Source organism: Apium graveolens, chromosome 9 (genome assembly GCF_009905375.1).
Source record: "Apium graveolens cultivar Ventura chromosome 9, ASM990537v1, whole genome shotgun sequence".
Lineage (NCBI taxonomy): Eukaryota > Viridiplantae > Streptophyta > Magnoliopsida > Apiales > Apiaceae > Apium > Apium graveolens.
Window position 1 is genome coordinate 169,159,685 of NC_133655.1, and position 9,235 is coordinate 169,168,919.

The 9,235-nt window shown below is 38.1% G+C and overlaps 1 non-coding gene across 1 annotated transcript; it reads left to right on the plus strand.

Annotated features, from left to right (window-relative positions):
- Nucleotides 1–3,361: 3,361 nt before the first annotated feature.
- LOC141687790 (small nucleolar RNA R71) lies at nucleotides 3,362–3,468 on the plus strand. Its single transcript, XR_012561272.1, has one exon. It is a non-coding gene; the product is annotated as a small nucleolar RNA R71 (small nucleolar RNA).
- Nucleotides 3,469–9,235: the final 5,767 nt, after the last annotated feature.

The window sequence follows — 9,235 nt, forward strand, 5'->3', positions numbered from 1 at the left end:
CAACCTAGAGAGATGGTCAGCTACTTGATTCTCAGTACCTTTTCTATCTTTGATCTCTAACTCAAATTCTTGAAGTAAAAGCACCCAACGAATGAGTCTCGGCTTTGAATCCTTCTTAGAAACCAGATAGCGAATAGCTGCAAGATCAGTGAATACTGTCACTTTCGTACCAAGCAGATAAGATCGAAATTTCTCAAAGCCAAAGACTATAGCCAAAAGCTCCTTCTCAGTAGTGGTGTAGTTCAATTGGGCCCCATTTAAAGTCTTACTCGCATAGTAGACCACATGGAAGAGATTTTTCTTGCGCTGTCCCAGAACTGCACCTACCGCATAATCACTCGCATCACACATCATCTCAAACGGTTCTGTCCAATCTGGTGCTGTAATAACTGGTGCAGTGATCAAACTCTTCTTGAGAGTCTCGAATGCTGCCAAACATTCATCATCAAATTTGAAAGGCACATCTTTCTCAAGCAAATTGCACAATGGCTTAGATATCTTTGAAAAGTCCTTGATGAATCGCCGATAAAAACCCGCATGACCGAGAAAACTACGGATTCCTTTCACCGAATTAGGTGGGGGAAGATTTTCAATGACTCCCACCTTGGCCTTGTCCACCTCCAGACCTTTGCTAGAGACCTTATGCCCACGGATAATGCCTTCACGCACCATAAAATGACATTTCTCCCAATTAAGCACCAAATTAGTTTCCACGCATCTTTTGAGTACGGCGCGCAGATTATTCAAACATTCATCATATGAGTGTCCAAAGACGGAGAAGTCATCCATGAACACTTCGACGTTATTTCCAATCATGTCAGAGAATATAGCCATCATACATCTCTGAAAGGTGGTCGGGGCGCCACATAACCCAAACGAAACTCTACGAAAAGCAAATGTGCCAAATGGACAAGTGAAGGTAGTCTTTTCCTGATCCTCTGGTGCAATACAAATCTGATTATACCCGGAATAACCATCCAGAAGACAAAAATACTCATGTCCCACCAATCTGTCAAGCATTTGATCAATGAATGGGAGAGAGAAGTGATCCTTCCTTGTGGCTTTGTTCAATTTTCTATAATCCATGCATACTCTCCATCCTGTAACTGTTCGAGTAGGGATGAGCTCATTCTTTTCATTTGCGACCACAGTGATACCTCCTTTCTTAGGTACACATTACACGGGGCTCACCCACGAGCTGTCAGAAATAGGATAAATGATGCCTGCATCTAGCCATTTCAGAATTTCTTTCTTCACCACCTCCTTCATGATGGGATTCAGTCTTCGTTGTTGTTCCACAGTTGGCTTACTACCTTCCTCTAGCAGAATTTTATGCATACAATATGAAGGACTTATCCCCTTGATGTCTGCTATGGTCCATCCTATAGCCGATTTGAATTCTCTCAAAATCCTTAAGAGCTTGTCTTCCTCACTACCTGAAAGGTCAGCTGAAATAATAACAGGTAACATAGATGAATCACCTAAAAAAGCATACCTCAAGTGTTCAGGTAATGGTTTGAGCTCTAAGGTAGGTGCTTCCTCTATTGATGGTTTGAGCTTCCCTTCAGCATTCTTAAGGTCAGAAGTACCAAGAGATTCAAATGGTATGTCGAGCTTTCGCTTCCATGGAGAAGCGTTCAGATATTGTAATTGCTCATTGCTATCTTCATCATCGCTGTCAAAATCCCCCACTAAGGCCTTTTCCAATGCATCAGACATTAGCATGTGATCGAGTTCCGAAGTAACCGCAGAATCAATCACATCCACTTTTAAGCACTCCTCATCTTCTGTAGGGAATTTCATTGCCTTGAATACGTTGAAGGTCACATCCTGATCTTGGACCCGCATAGTAAGTTCCCCTTTTTGCACATCTATCAAGGTACAGCTAGTAGCCAAGAAAGGCCTCCCCAAGATTATGGGAATCTTCTTATCTTCCTCAAAATCCAGAATAACAAAATCAGCAGGAAAGAAGATCTTATCCACCTTGACGAGCACATCATCAACTATGCTCCTTGGGTAAGTAATGGAACGGTCCGCCAATTGTAGCGACATGTATGTGGGTTTTGGATCAGGCAGATCCAGCTTTTTAAAGATCGACAAGGGCATCAGATTAATGCTTGCTCCCAAATCACAAAGGCACTTGTCAAAAGTTAGATTGCCAATGGTGCAAGGAATGGTGAAGCTTCCTGGATCTTTCAGTTTTGGTGGTAACTTTTGTTACAGAACCGCGCTGCATTCTTCCGTGAGAGCAACGGTTTCAAGGTCATCCAGTTTCACCTTCCTTGAAAGAATAGTCTTCATAAACTTCGCATAACTAGGCATTTGTTCCAGCGCCTCAGCGAAAGGTATATTGATGTGAAGTTTCTTGAACACCTCCAGAAACTTCCCGAACTGTCTATCCAGCTTTTGTTGCTGCAATCTCTTAGGAAAAGGTGGTGGAGGATAGAGCTGTTTCTCCCCTGTATTAGCCTCAGGCAGAGTGTGTTCAACAGTAGTCTTCCTTGGTTCCGCCGTTTTCTCCTTTTGCTTAGATTCTTCATCTCTAACTTCAGCTTCGACTTCTTTTGCCTTTTCAGCATCAGCTACTTTTCCAGACCTTAAGGTAATAGCCTTGACTTGCTCTTTAGCTTCCTTCCTGCCTGGTACTTCCGTGTCACTGGGAAGAGTGCCAGGTTGATGATTGAGCACTGCATTGGCTAATTGACCGATTTGATTTTCCAAGGTCTTGATAGAAATCGCCTGACTCTTGCACAACAGCTTAAGTTCCTCAAAATCAGCACTAGTAGGTGCAGCTGCACTTCCCTGTTGAGGATATGATTGCCTTGTAGCATACTGCTGTGGTTGCTGGAATCCAGGTGGGTTAAACTGTTTACTTACTCCTTGCTGATATGTTGGCTGAATAGCATTCTGATTATTCCCCCAGCTGAAATTTGGATGATTTCTGTTGTTAGGATGATAGGTCGCTGGCACAGGCTGCTGTTGTCACTGATAATTATTCACATACTGAACAGATTCGTTGACAAGAGAACACTGATCCGTAGCATGAGAACCTGCACAAAGCTCACAAACCATAGCTATTTGATTAACTCCATACGTAGCCAAAGAATCAACCTTCATTGATAGTGCTTGGAGCTGGGCTGCAATAGCGGTGGCTGCATCAACTTCCAGAATACCTGCTACCTTGCCTGACGTCATCCTCTGAGTTGGGTTTTGATGCTCATTTGCAGCCATTGTCTCGATAAGATTATACGCCTCAGTATAGCTTTTAGCCCATAAGGCACCTCCAGCTGCTGCATCGAGCATGGGCCAAGATTGGGCCCCCAAACCATTATAAAAACCAGTGATTACCATCCAATCTGGCATTCCATGATGTGGTCATTTTCTCAACATTTCCTTGTAGCATTCCCAAGCCTCACACATAGATTCTGTAGGTTGCTGCGCAAACTGAGTAAGAGCACTCCTCATAGCAGTAGTCTTTGCCATGGGATAAAACTTCACCAGAAACTTTTGCGCAAGATCTTGCCACGTAGTGATGGACCCAGCTGGTTCAGAATGTAACCAGTCTTTAGCTTTATCCCTCAGTGAGAATGGGAAAAGCCTCAACTTGATAGCCTCATCAGTCACGCCATTATACTTAAAAGTGCTGCAGATCTCGACAAAATTCCTTATGTGCATGTTGGGGTCTTCAGTTGCCGCTCCTCCAAAAGAAACAGAATTCTGCACCATCTGAATAGTGCCCGGCTTGATTTCAAAGGTGTTAGCTTGAATAGCCGGATGAAGGATGCTTGACTGAATGTCATCAATTTTAGGCCGAGAAAAATCCATAAGAGCTGGATCAGCTTGAACAATACGATCTCCCATGTTTACTGGTTCTTTCTGCTCAGTTCCTGAATCCGAATCCTCAAAATCTAACTTCTCCGGAGTATCAAGAACTTCGTCTTTCTCCTCAGCTGTATCTAAGGTCCTCTTGCGAGCACGAGAACGAGTTTGCATAAACGCTTGCTAAAGTACCTGAAACACAACCGAAAAGAGTAAGCAACTACTACGTCCTAATCACTGAGTCCTAATGACCAATGATGGTAAGTACATAAACTAAACAAATACGCCAAGTCCCCGGCAGCGGCGCCAAAAACTTGTTAGGGCGAAATCACGCACTAATATTCACGCAAGTATACGCGTTCGCAAGTAATATAGAATACTTTCTAGTTCGTTCCCTCAGAGACTCAGACTAAGTTATTGTCTAATTAAACTCACTCACCAATGTATGATTACTTCTCAATGTTAAGATAATAACACTTAAAATTGTTGATTAAATATTAATTATAATTAACTACTTAATTAACCACTTAACTAACACTTCAATTTATCAATAATAAAACACTCATGAGATCACAACTTTATTATTAATTCCTTCTATAGCCATTGTTATTACCTTTAGCATGTGACAGTGATGACATTAATCGAATAACACTAAACTGATAAAAGCCAACTTTCATTGTACTAATACCATTCTACCAAGCATCCACAATTAAGATAGAAGTTGAATAGTCATCAATCATGTTGAGTTCCTATATGTCTACAGAAATTGACAACACAACGAATTAAGCACAAGTTATCCCTTTTGATTACATAGGGCAAATAAAACTGTTAGAATTACCCACTAATCATGCACAACGTACATGAACCTATGCTAGCATGGCAAGTTCTAAATCTCAAGATCCACCGTCGCTTCACAAGAGATTAACACCCTATCTTATATGTTCGCGACGCACATAAGACGAATACGCACAACCAATACTAGATATCATGCAATCATCACACACTAAAGTATTAAACAATTAACTAAAGAATTCCATAATAAATCCGTTGCAACCCCATGATCACGATTAGCCCATAATAGAACTTATCGCCATCATGGGTTCATATGAAATCATGATAAACAACACAAGAAAATAATAACTAAACTAATTATATTAAAACAGAGTACGTCACAAGAGTAAATAAGTCAAAGCAAGAAAACTAGCATCCAACGTTACAACGAAACAAGAATCACAAGAAAATATGCTTCCTCTTCGTTGCAGTGTGCTAAATCGGTCTTCTTCCTTATCTCCTTCGCTTCTTGCGCAAAACACAATCTAAAACATAATCTCCTTCCTATTCTCTATGAAAACGTCTCAAATCTACTTATATAATAGTCCCATAAAACTCAGATTACATAGAAGTTGGAAGCCAAACAGAAGTAGAAGTCTAAAATAATTCAGCTTTTTCCCCGACCCTACGCGGCCAAACAGAAGTAGAAGTCTAAAATAATTCAGCTTAGTCTAAAAAAGTATGATCCACTTTTTTTGGTTCAGTCTGAGATAGAAATGAATGATAGAGACATTCATTTGATGTTGTTGTTCTAGTTCTGACACCTGCTTCAGGATCTCCAATTATTAAGTCATATGTATATGATTTAGTCCACTTCCTTGCAAATGGAAGTTGATCTCTAGAACTGGATCCTCCCGCATGATCCATGCTGTCTCCATCAGCATTTTCTGATGTTCCCCCTGAAGTTATGCTCTCTGAAATTTCAGAATTTGAGTTGGATCCTTCAGGAATTGAAGAATTAGAGTTTCCAAAATTATCAGAATTTGGCTCATCAGCACCTGATGAATCAAAACTTGAAGAGCCAGTGACATGTTCTGATACTTCTTGAGAGTTTTGAGATGTGGTATGATCATCAACTTGCTCCCCCTGAACAGGTGCATTTTCTTTAGGTGTAGTTACCATAGTTTCAATGAAATCAGAATTTAACCCGTCAGAACTTACAGGATCAGGATTTAGGTCATCAAAATTTACATCTTCATTTTCAAATCTCAGCTAATCATGATCATTGAAATCTTCAAGTCCAATAATCTTTTTATCATCAAAAGATACATTGATAGATTCCATGACAACCCTTGATCTTAAATTGTAAACTCTAAAGGCTTTTATGGAAAGTGGATATCCAACAAAAATTCCTTCATCAGCTTTTAGATCAAATTTTAACAGCTGTTCAGGATGAGTCTTAAGAACAAAACACTTGCATCCAAATACATGAAAATATTTCAGATTTGGCTTCTTTTTCTTCACCATCTCATATGGTGTTTTCCATGCTTGTTTATGAGTGTAGCATTCTGTGTAAAACAAGCAGTCTGTACAGCTTCAGTCCAAAAATAGGTTGGTAGCTTTGCTTCATCAAGCATAGTTCGTGCAGCTTTAATAAGAGTCATGTTCTTTCTTTCTACAACTCCATTCTGCTGTGGAGTTCCAGGTGCAGAAAATTCCTGCTTTATTCCATGCTCTTTGCAGAACTCTTCCATGATTGAATTCTTGAACTCAGTGTCATTATCACTTCTTATTATTTTAACAGAATCTTTGACCAACTTATCCAGCTGTCTGACATGATCAGTTAGAGTAGATGCGGTTTCATTCTTCTTGTGCAAGAAATACACCCAAGTGTATCGTGTGAACTCATCCACTATAACCATAGTATATTTATTCTTTGCAATGGACATGACTGGACCAAATAGATTAACCTGTAGTAAGTGATAAGGCTTAAGAATTGAGGATGCAGTTTTACTCTTGAATGAAGATTTTCTTTGTTTTGCCTTTTGACATGAGTCACAAAGACCATTAGGAGAAAATACTGATTTTGGCAGTCCTCTCACAAGATCTTTCTTTACTAGCTCATTTATGTAGTTGAAATTTAAATGAGAGAGTCTCTTGTGTTAATTCCAGCTTTCTTCAATTGATGCTCTGCTTAACAGACAGATTGCAGAACCATCAGAATTTGTTAAAAGTCTGGCTTCATATATGTTACCATGTTTGTAACCTTTCAGAACTACTTTGCTTGTAGAATTACTTACAACTTCACAATATTCTTCAAAGAAATCCACATGATAACCTCTGTCACAGATTTGACTCACACTTAGCAGATTGTGTTTAAGTTCTGAGACAAGAGCTACTGATTCAATTATGACATTCCCAAGATTGATATTGCCATATCACAGGGTATTTCCTATGTTGCCATCTCCATAAGAAACTCCTGGGACAGCTTTCTCCACAAAGTCTGATAGCAGGGCTTTATTTCCAGTCATATATCCTGAACATCCACTGTCCAGAACTATGATGTTTTTCCTGTTGCCCTGCAATCACAAAGACCATTATTGGTTAGTTTTAAGGACCCAGACTTTCTTGGATCCTTTGGCCTTTTTAAGTTTTTTAGCATTTGCAGCGGATTTTGTTTCAGAGTTTACGCTAACATGCTTTTTATCAGACTTTATATCAGACTTTGCATCAGAATTTACACTAAAAGGAATTACACTAACTTTCTTTAAAGAAGGTTTTATTTGATAATAATCATAGTACAAACTATGATATCCCTTACTAGTATAAATAGAATTCCATAAACTACCACAATAAAAACAAGGATTTTGTGGTTTAAACCTAACAGACTGACTCTTAACTCCTGATCTAGGAGGTAAATAGTTTATATCTTTATTTTTCCTGCAAAAAGAAGCAAGATGGTTAGAGTTTCCACAGTTATAGCATTTCTTTCCAGGAGCATTAGGAACAGGCATATAATTATTGCTTTTATTCACACCTTCCTTTCCATTCCTATTTTTCCTAGCTTCCTTGACCTTATTGAAAGTGTTTGTCCTAAATCCAATCATGTATGATGAGTTAGGAAGAACTTTCTTGTATTCCTATTTGATTTCATTGAAATTAATAAAAGACTTGTTTTGGTTTTATTATGGGCTTTATCTATTTAAAGTGTTTTAAATAAGATGCTCCATAGTTTAGAGTAAAGCTTCTAGAATTATAATGAGATTATAATAGTGAGATCTAGAAGATGATAACTCTAGACTTAAACAGTTCCTGATCATAGGATAACTAGTCGGATGTTAGTGGATCCGCAAAGATTGGTACATACTATGCTTGCTCCCTTCAGGAGGATGTCTATTCTTATAGGCATTTGTGTGGTGACACTATAGCTAGTATGTAGGTGTTTATTAGGGAATAAGTTCACTGAACATGACTCGATAAGTTGAACAACTAATGGAGATTACTCACGTGTCAATAGTTATTCACTGAGTGATAGTTGTACAAGTGTCCTTAGACTTGAGATCGTTAAAGTTATCTTGTATATAATGAATTATGCTTTGGTTTAGTCCTTAGTCTCAAGGACATCCATTAGGTCTATCCTGGGCATAGGGATTTGTGTATAGAGATAGTTAACGTCAATAGAGGATCTACCCCTTCCGGTATAGGAAGAGAATATCCTATGTTATTCTTAGTATGCGAATTCTGGAATCTCAGGCCAGAGTGTATGAAATTAGAAAGGAGTTTCTAATTTGCATTAATATGAACTTTGCATTATGAATAAGAAATCATATGATTAAATTTGATAGGCCTGACACGAGATCCATGCCTTGTATTTGATCGGGATATTATAAGGGTAGAAGGAATTCATTGTACGGTAACTAGTCACTGACAGGTTCTTGGTATTCTAAGCAGTGAATTCATATTATCCGGATAGTCACGATATGTTGAGAAGCATCACTCACAATGTACAATAAATATAATTAATCAGTTAATTATATTTAGTGAATTTTAGTATTCATGTAAATAATTAATAAAAGTTTATTATTATTTATTTCTACTACCGGCATAATATTGAACCTACAGGGTCACAACATAAAAGAATATTTTTTTTGATGAAATAATGAGAGAGAGAATTATTTTATAAATAGTTTAGAAAAAGAAATAATAATTAAAATAGTTTTAATTATTATTAAAGCATTTTATAAAGATAAAATGTGGGGCTAATATATATATATAGATATATTATAAAAACCTTAGGAGAGCCTTATAAATAGAAAGAGATGGCTCATTCTAAAGGCACACTTGTTTTTGTGAAAAACCTAAGAAGAAGCTAGCCTCCATCTTCTTCCTCTCTCTCTCTCTCCCCCAAAACTCCATTTTTATAAAATTTTGGTTTTATAAAAAGCTTCATCGAAGAGGATTATTCTTGGTGGATACTAGTAGAGTGCTTCACACACTGAGAAGCAACTGCTAGCAACCATTTTATAAAGCTTCGATTTTTAAGGTATGGTTACGATTCCTCCGCTCCTTTTGATTTATACGTTTTTCTATATGTGCGATACATGGTTTTTACGGAATAATTGTTATATCACGCTTCCGTTCTGTT